The sequence below is a fragment of the Strix uralensis genome, chromosome 39, assembly GCF_047716275.1.
Source record: "Strix uralensis isolate ZFMK-TIS-50842 chromosome 39, bStrUra1, whole genome shotgun sequence".
NCBI classification, from domain to species: Eukaryota; Metazoa; Chordata; class Aves; order Strigiformes; family Strigidae; genus Strix; species Strix uralensis.
This window is the reverse complement of record NC_134010.1, coordinates 1,283,029-1,298,366: the sequence shown is the minus strand read 5'-3', so window position 1 is coordinate 1,298,366 and position 15,338 is coordinate 1,283,029. Positions and strand designations below refer to the sequence as shown.

Here is a 15,338-nt window from a genome sequence, read left to right as displayed (position 1 = left end):
TCAGGTACTCCTCAAATATTTTGGGCCCAAACAGTGACACAAGGTTGACCTCTGGTAAAATGTGTCCTCACTAAAGCAGAAGAATCTTTTGAACTCACAGGCATTTTAGATACTGGCGCGGGTGCAACCGTAATATCTGTGAGCAAATGGCCACAGCATTGGCTGTTAGCTCAGGTAACTCAAGCACTTTTTGGGGTTGGTGGCCATGCTGTAACGTTTCAGAGTAAAGATCTCATTCATGTAAGGGACCCAGAAAACTGGGTAGCAAATATTCATCCATTTATATTGGAAACCCCTACTACATCATGGGGTCGTGACTGTATGGCTCAATGAGGAACTCAAATTGGATCAAATTTCTCTTAGGGGTCACTGCAGTGCAACCCACCCTGAAACCCACCTTGAGACTAACCTGGAAAACAGAATCACCTGTGTGGGTGGGTCAGTGGCCCTTGCCAATGGAAAAGTTGCACCACCTTAATGATTTAGTTCAGGAACAATTAACTGCAGGACATATCGTACCTACCACCAGTCCTTGGAACTCCCCGGTGTTTGTTATTTAAAGAAAAGTGGTAAATGGCGACTTTTACATGATCTCCAATGCATTAACGATGCCATGGATGATATGTGTACGTTACAGCCAGGAGTGCCCTCCCCAACAATGATTCCCTGAAACTGGCATCTTGTAATAATTGATTTAAAAGATTGTTTTTTTATTATTCCCTTGCATCCAGATGATGCACCCAAATTTGCCTTTTCTGTTCTCAGTATTAATGTCAGTGAACCTGCAAGACGGTACCACTGGGTTGTTTTGCCACAAGGCATGAAAAACAGCCCCACAATGTGTCAGTGGTTTGTTGCAAAGGCTTTGAGCCCTGTTAGAATGCAGGTCCCCCAGGCTGTTATATATCATTATATGGATGACCTCCTTATAGCAGCAGAAACACAGGAGATGATGGAAAAGGCTCTTGCTTTAACCAAAGACTCAGTATCTCAAATGGGGTTGCAAATAGCACCTGAAAAGGTACAGAGACCATCACCGTGGCAGTACCTGGGGTAGAGAATTTGTGAACAGACTATTGCCCCACAACAGATTGAACTTAAAACTGATATTAAGACATTAAATGATTTACAGAAACTGTTCGGAGCTATAAATTGGATACGGCCATTGTTGGGTCTAACTAATGATGATCTGCATAGCTTGTTTGATATTTTGCGAGGAGATCCTTCACTGACATCACCCACAGTACTTACAGAGAAAGTGAAACAAGATCTCCACCGTGTGGCTAACGCCATCTCAGAAAGACAAGCATCGCAATGTATGTCCGGCCGTCGATATCAACTGATATTATTTAATCCTTCAGGGCAGCCCTATGCTCTGCTGTTTCAATGGGATGAAACACTTAGTGACCCTCTTGTTATTGTTGAATGGATTTTTTTGTCACACCAAATGCACAAGACGGTCACTACTCGTCCAGAAATGTTTGCCAAACTGATCATGAAAGGTAGGCAGCGCCTACTATTACTTGCTGGTCAGGAGCCTGTGTGTATCATTGTTCCGGTCACTATGCACATGTTACAGTGGCTAATACAAATGTCTTTAGAATTCCAGACAGCGATCTGTGACTACCCCGGGCAGCTTTTAGTACACAGCCCATCACATAAATTATTACAGCAAAATTTTTTATTATATGCCATGCCAAAGTGCAGCGACGTACCGTTGCAAGCCTTGACTGTGTTTACTGATGGGTCTGGAAAAACGGGAAAGTCATTCATAGTATGGCAAGACCCACATACTCAAATTTGGCAATCAGACATTACTCAATCCCTCGGATCACCACAGATGGTTGAGCTAGCTGCAGTAGTCTGTGTATTTCAACTCTGGGATACCCCAATTAACATTGTTACCAATGCTGCTTATGTTGCCAATCTTGTACAGAGTATAGAGAATTCATGTCTGAAGGACGTTAATAATCCACTGCTCTATACATTAATGTACACCCTTTTACGATTATAAATAACCACAAGACTTCTTATTTTATTGTACATATTCAAGCGCATACTGCACTACCTGGACCTTTTGGTTGAAGGCAATCGACGATCAGATGCATTGACTCTGGTGGCACAGGTGGTACCTAATGTCTTTGAGCAAGCTCGTCTTTCACATGCATTTTTCCACCAAAACACCAGAGCAATACAAAAACAGTTTTCTTTATCAAGGCGTCAGGCTAAAGACATCATTGCCACTTGTCCTGAGTGCCAGTGGCTTCAACAGCTAGTGGTGTCAACCCTCGGGGACTTGCCTCTTTAGAATTATGGCAATATGACGTCACTCACTTCACTGCATTTGGAGCGTTAAAATGTGTACATGTGTCTGTTGATACTTTTTCTGGAGCAGTGTCTGTGTCCTGCCATACATGTGAAAAAGCACGCGATGTGTGAAGACACATTTTAGCTGCATTTGCTTCCTTGCGCGTGCCATGACAGATTAAGACAGACAATGGACCTGCTTATGTTTCTGCTTCTCTTTCTTCTTTCTTTCAACAGTGGGGAGTCAAGCATCTGACCGGCATTCCCCACTCACCGACCGGACAGGCCATTATGGAGCGTACGCATGGCACGTTAAAGCGTCTATTACAACAACAAAAAAGGGGGACATGGAGGGTATCAATCTACACCTCACGAAAAGCTAAATAAGGCATTATATGTCATGAACTTTTTAAACATTTCCCCTGTCTCACAGGTGCCATCAATATTGCATCACTTCTCATCACAGATACCAGATCAACAAGAAGTCCAGGACAAGGCTCAAGTGTTAGCAAAAAACCTGGGAAGTGTAACTGGGAAGGACCATATCCTCTAATAACCTGGGGAAGAGGTTATGCTTGTGTCTCCACAGGTCACGCTCCCCGGTGGTTACCAGCAAGGTGTCTGCCATACGTGAAGCGTGAGAGGCAGCCTGTGATGGACACCCAGGAGCCGGCTGTGGATGCCCCTGTGCTGACAGTTTGCAGTCTCTTCAACTGATCATTTAAGCAGAATCTATGGGTAATGTTTGCTACTGCTATGGGACAAAATACACTACCATTGCCAATTCTTTTCAGAGAAAATGCTAACAGTAATTGCAACTCATTAATGAAATATATAAGCTTATTAGTCACCAGTGAAAGATGTAGCTTAGACAAAATGTAGTTATTAATAAGGATGAAATGCTATAAGAATGTGTATATTCAACTTCCTTTGTTTAGCAATATTGAGAATTAAGAATTCAAGTGTTTAACTTTATTAGAAACTCCCTTGGTTTCCCCCCCTGAGTGGTGGCCAGGCTCTGGGTGGAACCCAACAGGAGGATGAAATCAGATGTTTCCGCTCAAAGGAAATTGCCAGTTATTATTGCTGCTGATTTAGATATATGAGGCTGGACCTGCTTGCAGCGATGTTGGATGCCTCACCTACAGATGGATGCATTGCGTAGGATTTCCGGTTTGCGAGGAAGGGCACTGTAAATTCTCGCTGCATCCAGGGTTCCCCAGCAATTGCGGATCTGAATGTTAGTACCCCATTAAGTAAGTGTGTTATTCCGTATTTTCCTTACTGTTTATTTTTGTATAATTTAGTCATATCCCTTAAAGTAGTGAAAATTAATAGTAGTGAAATTCACCTACTCTTTTAACCAGTAACTGTCACTGCTGTATTGTTTCTAGCCTTCTGTGAAACTATTTTAAGTATGCTGTGTTTTTTGAAGTTTGCTTAACCCTTAATTGATAAAGTCTTGAAACAAGTCTTGCAGGTGCAGCTGCAAAACAAAGAAAGGGGAGATGTGGGAGGCATCGGCCTGTCAGCCTTGCACAGCCTGTGAGAAAGTGCTAGGCTTTGATGAAAAACAGGCCTTGGAAGAAAGATAAGAGGCTGTTGAGCTATGCCAAGGTGGCAGGGAAAACCAACAAACAGCTGCAACACTAAACTGTGGAAAAGTACTAAATTCTGAGAAGCTGCTACCGTGAAAACAGCGCGTGAACGAGAAGGTGATTGGTCTGCACAGGGCATGTTAGAGTGGTCTTATGCTGATAGGAGAAAAGGTTGATAACTGTCTAATTGCTGATTTGTTAACTATGAAGTAAGAGCTTTACCGACAGCATCTGAGAGCATATGTACTGTTGTAACAATAAACTCTTTTTCTCTCTGGATTTCATCGGGAGTCCGTGCCTCAGTTGCCACAAAAAGAGTGTACATTCTGGTTGTTGTCGCAGACTGCGGAGCAGAAGATAGATGGTGGTCTGACTTGCCTGAGTCAGGGGTCTGCCAAAATGGACGCCCCCAGCCCAGAGCGCATGCGCTGTTTAGGCCTTGGTATTTCCGTCTCACCTTCAAGGGCCCAGCAATGACCTTATAAAGTCCCAGCTCCATTAGCAAAGGGACCTTCCCTGATTCCAACAGAATGACCTAAAACCGTGAATTTGTTTTCCCTCCATTCTCGGTTAACACTTAGAGAGCCGGAGCTTCCTCCGGAACCAAGGGAGAGGAGAACGGTCGCCCAAAACAATTTCGACGATGGTACACAATACATCCTACAAATATTAATAAGGCAATAGACATCAATACTATACAAAGAATCAAAATCCACATCAGGATCCCCCATCGTGACTCAGGATATCGTTCTCCGGGGGAGGTTTTACCTGCAAGAAAAAAGAAAAATCTTCTCGGTTCGTTTTGAGAACTGGAAGTGAGTTATAATCAGAAAGATGGAATAATCCACCTTGTATTAATTTTGTGCTCCTTTCCATGAGCATCTTTGGCCTTCCAGGTGTACTTATTAAGGGGTGTGTCCAACACCAGTGGCACCGTGCCCACTGTAGGAAGTTTGACCAAGACAGGTTGTCCTGGAAAATTAGATGGATTGCTGGAGTGATCAGGACCATGTGGGGCTGACATAATTGTTGGAGGTTTTGGACAGAATGCTGTGGTCTTTGGGCATCCGTTTACTCCCCAGCGACTGTTGACGCTGGTCACCACATCCCACACTCGCTCAGCCCATCCTGGCTTATGATGTTTGAGGAAGTGTTTTAGTAGACCATTTGTTCTTTCCACAGTTCCATTTGCTTGTGGGTAATACGGAGTATGAAACACCCACAAAATTCCCTCCTGGGCTGCCCACTCTTGGACCACTTTGGCTGTGAAATGTGAGCCATTGTCTGATTGGATTGACTGTGGTTTGGGGAAAATTCCAAACCATTCTTTCAGAGCTTTTATTGTGTTTTCTCCTGTCGCCTTGGCACATGCTTTAGCTTGCACTAGTCCAGATACTATCTCCACACCTACCAGTATATAGCGCTTTCCTTCTGATTTTCGAAAGGGACCAATGTAATCAATCTGCCAGGCCTCCCATAGGCCTTTTCCCTCTCTTAAGTGCAGGGGGTCACCCTCCAAAGGGTGTCTGTCCAGACAGACACAGCACTGTTCGCAGGAAGATATACAAGTTTTACATTCTTCCCTGGTAACTGGCCACCCTCGGGCTTGTGCCTCACAATAGAGGTCCTTAACTCCTGAATGTTTCTGCTTTACATGTAGCCATTCCAACAGACTTTCCCAATCTTCTGCTATCTGGGTGCTTTGTAGGGGAGCCAGCCGGGCTAGTTCATTCACCTCGGCATTCCATCGGCTCACTGGGGAATCATCCTGCTGATGAGATGCTACCCATGCTACTGCAAATTTCCCTTGTCTGGCAATGGTAAGGATATCCTGCCATTTTCCCTTTTGCCATACAGGTACCCTATTGACCTCCCATCTGTTTTGTTCCCAGAATGGAAACCATTCAGTGCAACCTTTAAACACAGCATAAGAGTCAGTATAGATATAGACAGAAGAAGCAGATTGAGCCTCCTGTTGGAAAATGCTCCACACAGCAACTAGTTCTCCTACTTGTGCACTACCTTCTACTTCAGTAATGATCTGTTCCTTGGTGTCTACCTGAAGTGCCACAGCTCGGTATTTCCAAATTTTCCCCTCTCGCTTTGACGAGGCATCCGTAAACCAGACATTTTGCAATTGTCCAGAAAATAAAGGAGTACTTGTATTACAGACAGAAGCTCGGGTGTTTCCCTATCCGGGTCTACCTCATCTTGTATATTTAAAACTTCTGTGGCTCCCTCAGTTACAGAAAACAATCCACAATAGTGTTCTATTTGTGCACACCGTTCTCGCACGGAGGATCTCTGGGCCACCCCGTCAGGGGGTGGAGTTCCTGCCAAAACTGCTTTGATCACTTTAAATGGGCCTCTAAGAACTATAGGTTGTTGCCGGATGGTGTGTTCGACCTCTCTCAGAGCTAGACTAACTGGAATGTATGGAGGATAACTTCCTCACACAGCTGGTGAGTGAACCGACCAGGGAAGGTGCCCTCCTGGACCTGCTTCTTGTGAACAGGGAAGAGCTTGTGGGGGAGGTAAAGGTTGGAGGCCATCCGGGGTGCAGTGATGTTGAGATGATCGAATTTTTCATCCTTCGAGAAACAAAGAGAGGGGTTAGTAAAACTGCCACCTTAGACTTCCGGAGGGCTAACTTTGACCTGTTGAAGAGACTGGTTAACAAAATCCCTCGGGAGACTGCCTTGAAGGAAATGGGAGTCCAGGAAGGCTGGTCATACTTCAAGAGTGAAGTCTTAAAGGCACAGGAGCGGGCTGTTCCCGTGTGCCGGAAAACAAGAAGGCGGGGAAGGAGAACGGCCTGGCTAAACAGGGACCTTTGGCTGGATCTCAGGAAAAAAAGGAGAATCTATCGCCTTTGGAAGAGGGGCCAGGTCTCTCATGAAGACTATAAAGTCGTAGTGAAATTATGCAGGTAGAACATTAGGAGAGCCAAAGCACAGCTAGAGCTCAGCTTGGCTGCAGCTGTTAAAGATAATAAAAAATTTTTCTATAAATTCGTCAAAAGCAAGAGGAGTATTCGAGAAAATCTCCCTCCCCTACTGGATGCAGAGGAAAACATGGTAACTAAGGATGAGGAAAAGGCTGAGGTGCTCAGCGCCTACTTTGCCTCAGTCTTTAGCAGTGGAACTGGCTGTTCCCTGGACACCCAGCCTCATGAGCTGGGAGATGGGGAGGGGAAGCAGAATGAGGTCAGCACAGTTGAAGAGGAGGTGGTCAGAGACCTGCTACACCACTTGGATGCACACAAGTCTGTGGGACCGGATGGGTTACACCCAAGGGTGGTGAGGGAGTTGGCAGATGTGCTCGCCAAGCCGCTGTCCATGATCTACCTGAAGTCATGGCTAACTGGGGAGGTCCCATTGGACTGGAGGGTGGCAAATGTGACACCCATCTACAAGAGAGGCAGACAGGAGGATCCAGGAAACTATAGACCTGTCAGTCTGACCTCGGTGCCAGGGAAGGTCATGGAGCAGGTCACATTGAGTGCCATTAAAAGTCATATAACGGACAACCAGGGGATTAGGCCTAGTCAGCATTGGTTTATGAAAGGCAGGTCCTGCTTGACAAACCTGATCTCCTTCTACAACAGGGCGACCCACTTATTGGATGAGGGAAAGGCTGTGGCTGTTGTCTACCTTGACTTTAGTAAGGCCTTTGACACTGTTTCCCACAGCATTCTCCTGGCGAAACTGGCTGCTCGTGGCTTGGATGGGCACACACTTTGCTGGGTAAAAAACTGGCTGGATGGCCGGGCCCAAAGAGTTGTGGTGAACGGAGTTAAATCTGGTTGGCGGCTGGTCACGAGTGGTGTCCCCCAGGGCTCGGTTTTGGGGCCACTCCTCTTTAATAGATTTATTGATGATCTAGATGAGGGGATCGAATGCATCCTCAGTAAATTTGCAGATGACACCAAGTTGGGTGGGAGTGTTGATATGCTCGAGGGTAGGGAGGCTCTGCAGAGAGACCTGGACAGGCTGGAGCGATGGGCTGAGGCCAACTGTATGAGTTTCAATAAGGCCAAATGCCGGCTGCTGCACTTGGGTCACAACAACCCGCAGCAGTGCAACAGGCTTGTGGAGGAGTGGCTGGAGAGCTGCCAGTCAGAGAGGGACCTGGGGGTGTTGATTGATAGCCGGCTGAACAGGAGCCAGCAGTGTGCCCAGGTGGCCAAGAAGGCCAATGGTATCTTGGCTTGTGTCAGAAATAGCGTGGCCAGCAGGGACAGGGAAGTGATCTTGCCCCTGTACTCGGCACTGGTGAGGCTGCACCTCGATTACTGTGTCCAGTTCAATTTTGGGCCCCTCGCTACAAAAAGGACATTGAATGACTTGAGTGTGTCCGAAGAAGGGCAGTGAAGCTGGTGAAGGGTCTGGAGCACATGTCGTACAAGGAGGTTGTTTAGTCTGGAGAAGAGGAGGCTGAGGGGAGTCCTCATTGCTCTCTACAGCTACCTGCAAGGAGGTTGCAGAGAGCTGGGGATGAGTCTCTTTAACCGAGGAACAAGCGATAGGACATGAGGGAATGGCCTCCAATTGCGCCGGGGAAGGTCTAGACTGGATATTAGGAAACTCTTCTTTACAGAACGGGTTGTTAGGCGTTGGAATGGGCTGCCCAGGGGGATGGTGGAGTCCCCATCCCTGGAGGTGTTTAAGAGTAAGGTTGACTTAGCGCTTAGGGATATGGTGTAGTTGGGAACTGTCAGTGTTAGGTCAATGGTTGGACTGGATGATCTTCAAGGTCTTTTCCAACCTAGATGATTCTGTGATTCTGTGATAACTACAAATAGACCTTTTTCCCAAGTTGTATACCTTTTTTCAGCATCTTTAAAGCTACGAGAATAAAAACCAATGGGCCTAACAGGACCCTCTGGACCCTTTTGCCACAAATGGATGGACAGTCCAGTCTTGGCGAACCCCCATTCAATTTGAACCGGATCTGTTAGGTGAATTGGACCCAGGGCTTGACAGGCAGTCGCTTCAAACACCAACAGCTGTAAAGCCTCGTTATGGACCGGAGTCCATTCCCACCGAGCTCTCTGTCACAATAAGTCATACAACGGCCTAGCAATAATTGAAAAGTCAGGAATGTGATTCCTCCAAAACACAAGCAACCCTAGTGCATGCTGTAAGTCTTTCTTTGACTCTGGCATCTTGATCTGATCGAGAGAGGAGAGAGTATCCAGTGGGATACACGTCATGCCTCCCTTCCACCAGATTCCTAAAAATTTTACCTCGCTTGAAGGCGTTCGTATTTTCTCAGGTGGAATTGTCAGCCCTATACTTTCTAGATGGGTGATGATGTCCTTCTGAGTTTCTCTAACTTCTTCTACCTGACTCCTTCCTATGAGTATATCATCTATGTATTGATAAATCTTCACCTCCGCTTTTCTGGGGATTGTTTCCAGCTCTTGCGCTAGAGCATGGTGAGCTAGTGTGGTAGAGTGCTTGTATCCTTGAGGGAGTAGTGTAAAGGTGTACTGCTGTCCTTCCCAGGTGAAGGCAAAGCGATCCTGGTCCTCAGGCTGTAAAGGGACCATAAAAAACATATCTTTGACATCAATTGTTGCCATGACAGGGTGGGATTGTTCCTGAATGGTTGCTATCAATTCAGCAATGTTTGGTACAGCAGCTGTTAGTGGACCTGTGTTGGCATTGAGCCTCCTATAGTCTATTGTCAATCTCCATTTGCCATTTGGTTTTTGGACCAGCCATGCTGGAGAGTTGAAGGGGGAGTGAGTGGAAACTACAACCCCTTGTTTTCTCAGTTCTTCCAGAACTGGTGTAATTCCCTCCCTTGCTCCTAGAGACAATGGGTAGGGTTTAACACTGGTCACTTTAGAGGGAGGTAGGGTAGGTGCCGCTTGCAATAAACGCACCTCTGTGCCCAATGTTTTGGTCAATTGCCTGATCTGGGGAACACCAAAAGACCATGAGTTTCCCTGGGTGTCCCGCCACTCCCTACCCTTTAAAACATCTATACTAAAAGATTCATCTGAAAAGATCCTATGGCCACCATGGTGTTGACAGGGCTTTCCTCTCCTGGTAACCATAGTGTCACCAGAGTCATAGGTACTGACTGTGTTTTTCCCAAGGCATTTAAAACATTTAGGTTTCTAGATGGAATCGAGATTCTACATTGTTCTTCTTTGGTCCGCGTTAGCGCAGTGGTTTGTGCCCCAGTATCAATCAGAAATGTTACCAGTCTTTTCTTTGGTCCTACAGCGACAATAATCAGTAAATCCCCTTTTGTGTTGCAGGTGAGTTATCTTACAAACATCCATCCTCCACCTCCCCCCTCACCTTTGGGGGGCGGAGGGTCTAGTGTCCCGCCACCTACTTTTCCCCAGTCGGCTCCTCCCAAGGTCTATCAAGGGTGGAGCATTAGGGGTTGGTCCGAAAGTGACCCTTTGTCCTGACCAGTTCTGCACAAGTTGTTCTAATTTTTGAGTCGGGAGTCCATCCATCAAGTCCCGGGGAATGCCTTTCTGAAGCCCTAGCTGCCACAGTGCCTGTTGAGTTAGGGGCCATTCTCTCCCAGAATTGTGACCTCGGCGTGACTCCGAGCCTTGGCCCTTCCTCGTGGATGACTGTCGCCCACTAATTTGCTCTGCAGCCTGTACGAACCTGGTTTCGGTTCTTTGGGATGATCCACCAACAGGGCCATATTTTCTCCCAAAATTAATCAATTCCTGGGCTACCTCTCCCCATGTCCATACTTTCCTCCCAGGCCGTCGATGGTCAGGGGTCACTATCCCCTCCAGAGCGGCCATCATTCTTTCTGCATTGGGGGTGTTCTGAATCTTCCCTTGTAGTTGAATGCCAGTGGGTTTCACGGAGTCAGGAAGTGCTCGTATCAGGGGAGTCATCCTCTCTGAGTCCACAGGCATCATCATCGGGGAGCCTTGGTTGGGCTTGAGCTCCCGATCATACATCATCTGGAAACAGGCTGCCTTCTGCACACTTTCCACTAACTGATCCACTGTTCCTGTTATGGCAAGGGGATCCCCCCTCTCCAAGGGGTTCAGCCCTCCAGCCCAGTATGTAGCTCTCTGAGTCAATGACCACGGGGCTCAGCATCACCGGTAGTTAGAAACACACCCAGACCCCAAAATCCTTCTGTTTCTTTCTCTGACAACAAAATTCCATCCCCTCCTGACAAGGACACTCTCCACACATACTCTGTCTCCGATTCTTTTGCAGTCCTTGCAAAATCTTGTCTCAGCTTTGTCAATTTGGTTGCTGTAAATGGGACCTCTTTGGTGATAACGTGAGGACAGTTATCGCTATCGTCCTCGTACACATACTCTGTTTTAACCAGTGGATACATATGGGGAAGGCTTTCTACGGTTTCTTTTGCCTTCTGCAAATCTCCTTGGACATAAATCTGCCGTATCCCCTTCTCCAAAAGCTTCACTTCTGCCTCCGCCAGTGTATCCATTTCCCTCAAAAGTTGCTCCCTCAACTCATCTTTAATATTATATTTTGATTCCTTTCCTCCTCTAGCAATTCTTTGGTTTCCTTCAATTGTTTCTGCAGGGTCTGTATGACCCTCTCCAGAGAGTCTATTACAGTATCAGCTTGACAAGACTTCTGCTTTCTCTCTGCCACCGCAGCTGCCAGACTCACTCCTAACACTGCACAAATTATAGCTTTTCCTTTCCCCCTCCTAACCTTAGCTTCCTGCTGCAATATGCTTATCCTATCCACCACCCTCTGCGTTTGAAACCAGTGTTTTTTCGCCCAGTCTTGTCCCTGAACTGAGGGGCGAGACCGGTGTGCCTCCAAAAGATCATCTAATTTACCTATGCCTTCAACCCGTGAGGACACATCATCACAAGCATCGGCTGCCTTCTGGGCAGCCATTCTTTTTCCTTTCCTTAATGCAAAAGGGGATTATCATCCTGAGAGGGTCACACCTTAATGTCAAATTCCCCCTTTTCTCTCCCAGGAATCCAGAACTGAATCTAACACAAAAGCAACTCAAAGGGGTTTTTGTCCTGAGAGGGTCACACCTTAATGTCAAAATTCCCCTGTTCATTCTCAGGTGGTCACACCTTATTCAAACGCAAATGCCCACTCTTCCCCCTGTTCACTCTCAGGAGGTCACACCTTAATGTAACACAAAGGGGGTTATTTCATCCTGAGAGGTTTGCATCCAGCACAGCAAGGTAGTACAGCACTCTCGTCTGTAGGGATCCTGTCCGTGACACCAATTTAAAATGTCCCGATCCGATATCGGGGAGGGTTCTTAAATGATCCCAAGAGCGAGATTAAGACACAAACCAGGTCAGATGCTGTACAACCTTGTAAACTTTATTGTACACATAGCTGGTAATAGCAGTAGGACAGAGAGAAAAGAAAGGAAAAAAGTCAGAATCCCTAAGCAATCAAGTGGTAGAGATGCAGCAAGACTAATTACCACCACCACAAATCCAGTGACATCCTGTTGGCTTGATGCAGGTGATGGTGTTCCAAGCTCCAAGCTCTGCCAAAGTCTCAGCTCCAAGGAAGGATGAGATGACAGGGGTGAATAGCGTGCTCATGAAAAAGGAGTACATCGTCCTTTTATTGTCCCAGTTCCCACGATCTCTCCGAAGAGTCCACCAATTTCCAGGGAGCTCATTGCAATACATGCCGCCCCGTGGTCCCATGCCAGCCTGCACGTCTTCCTCATCCCGATTTAACTTCGGGCGGATGTGGTGGTCCGTTGGGGACAATTTGTCTTCTTCAGAGCGTATTCCTCTGTCAGCAGGATGCCGAGGCCAGGAAATGGGGGTGGTGTGACAGCAATGTTTGAGACAGATAACACAGTCCCTTACACCTGGCAGCTGGAGAGAAGGTTCTCCCCACTGATCCCTGGCCCTTTTTGGGTGGACATCATTGTCCCCATCTCATCTTCCAGTTTTTGGTGAAACCTGCCTCATCCTTTCTCCTGATCCTGGATCTGATCTTTTGTCCCTGCTCTGGAGCCCCTGCCAGCAGCTGGGAGATGCTTGTCCTGATAGAATGGACCCATTTTCCCCTCCATCTCATACTGGATATTGCAGCAGCTGAAATGAAAAATTAATCCTGAAGGTGCCTGTGGGAAAGGACCCTCCAGGGGCTTATTTGGGTCACGGCCAAGGATTTGCCTGGTGGTTTCAGCAGTCCTGAGACCCTCCCAAAGAGCAGCATCTCCTGGGGTGAGTAGTGTTTTTGTCTTTGGGTTCAGGGCTTGGAGTTTTGCTTTGCCTGCAAGTAGAATGGGGAAATGCTTTGAAATCTCTATTTTTTAATAGCTTGGCAGCCAACAGGTTATAATATTGCTTGTAAAATCCAGGTCTCCCCTGATCACCCTCAGGCAGGAGGAGGACTGGTGGGATGAGTGTGTGGGGCATGGGAATGGAGATGGAAATTCCAGATTTCTGGAGTTTTCTGCACTGGTGGGGATTGCAGCTGCTTGCCTCTGCAAGGGTGCTCTGTTTTTGGGTGCAAGCAGCACCCCTTTCCACAGCACCCCCTTCTGCAGTCCTGGAGGTGACCTGAGCGGGGCCCCAGCAGCTCATTTAACATGAGGTAGAAACGGGGAGAAAATCCTCCAAAGTACAATAATAGTAATAATAATAACAAAAAAAAAAGCCAAAGCAGCAGAACGGGGAGACTTAGCACTGCCACAGTTTTCTCACATGTGGATTCACAGGTGTGTAGCAAGGGCTCAACCAGAGCCATCTCAATAACTTTGCAAAAAATCCTTTTAAAATCATTCCCATAGAAATGAATGCTTACAAAAATTATTTTCTTAATTTCCTGCCTCTCTTTCTAACGTCACTATCCAAGGATGTGTGCAGCCTGCAGGGGAGCAGGGTGGGAGGGAGCACGCCATGTCTCATCTTAGATAATGCTCTTGAGTTTGCTTGGATCAAGTTGCCTTGGCTATAAAGGTCTCTGATGTGCCCAGGAGGAAAAACTACCCTGGGGAAAGGGGAGAAAAACCTGCTGCCCGAGCCAACAGTGGCAAAATAATTGGGGTTTGAGTGCTCGGTCACCGACAGCCACTTTTTGGGGCTGATAAAGCATCTTTTCACCTGCCTTTAGGTCAAAGAAATGCAGCTGCGCCGTTGCTGGGGGGTGGTGGCGGGGGGATGTGACTGGTGGGTGTGCTGAGCTGGGCAGGGGCAGCACGCAGCCCCGGTGGGTGCTCGGCCCCAAAAGGCAGTGTAGCACCTGGGAAGGAGGCGGCAGTGGCCACCGCAGCCTGGGACGAGGGGGACAAGTGGGTCCCACCCCATGAGCTCGTGTCCGTGGGTGGCCCCTTGCCCGGTTGGAGCTCTGGGTGCCCATTCCCTCAGGCGAGGGCTCAGGCAGCGCCGTCGGATCGTGCCTGCAGGTAATTTCATTCCTTGTTCTGTGCATTAATCAAATCATTTTACAGGCAAGAAAGAAGGGGGATGGAAAACCAGTGTTGCATTTCCCCTCCGCTCTTTCTCTAACCACCCCTGCAATATTTTTTCTGCACCCCAATGGCTATTTACTGCTGCCTTGCAAACTGAGATGCAAAGCTATGCTGCTCCATGAAGCATAAACCCGAAGGGCTACGGAGACTTGAGCGCTGCTTTGTTTCCCCTCGGCTGCTGCCCCATCTCCCCTCCCACGGCTCTCAGCTACGTGTGTCCATCTCTGCGTGCCAAGCGGATGCCACTGGCCATGCCAAGGGGCTGAGCTGACACCAGACACATGGTTTACAGTCAAGCTGCCGTCGCAACCAGCACCAAGTCCGGCAGAGGGATTTGCCAAGCAGCAGCATGCAGAGAAAGGCTGGAAAAGAGACTACTCTTACCTCCAGATTACTGCAAAGAGAAAAGACTTCTGGCTTAATTTTTATTTTTATTTTTTTTTAATATTTATTTGGAGCAACCCAAGAAGAGGGTTTTCTTTCTTGTGCTGCTGCAGGAGAGGAGAGAAAGAGTAGCTGGAACATTCCACCACCATCGCACCTTGACACTCACGCACCCCACCTGCCAAATCCCCAAGGCCGCTTGGATCTCGGGCTTCAGGGAGATGACAGAGCCCTGGAAAGGCACCGTCAGCTGCCTCAGCGTGGCCATATTCTTTGCTATGACCATCAGCATCATCTCCTGGCAGGTGCTGGAGCACTCCCCGGCGGGATGCTGTGGGAGCGCCGGCGGGGGGCCCTGCTGCTGCGGGCACTGCCGACAGGGCAGACGGTAGCAGAGATCACGGTGGGCGGTGTGCCGGCTGCAGGACCCCCGCCAACATGGGACCGCTGGTGAACCCCACTGCTCCCTGACGTGATGCTGAAGGTAAGAGTGACCCCTGTGCCTGTCTCTGAACTGTGGCATTTGGGGTCAAACGAGCCAAAGCAGGGAGGATCTGGCCTGAACACTCCATTTCCCAGTGCAGTTACGGGGTTGCACCT

General features: G+C 47.8%; 1 long non-coding RNA gene across 1 annotated transcript in view; it reads left to right on the top strand.

Moving 5' to 3' along the window:
* Nucleotides 1-741: 741 nt before the first annotated feature.
* LOC141937302 (uncharacterized) overlaps nucleotides 742-15,338 on the top strand; it is a 201,756-nt gene continuing 187,159 nt past the window's right edge. Inside the window, exon 1 of the long non-coding RNA XR_012626882.1 lies at nucleotides 742-1,502. This is a non-coding gene — a long non-coding RNA (uncharacterized LOC141937302). The remainder of the gene's footprint in view (nucleotides 1,503-15,338) is intronic.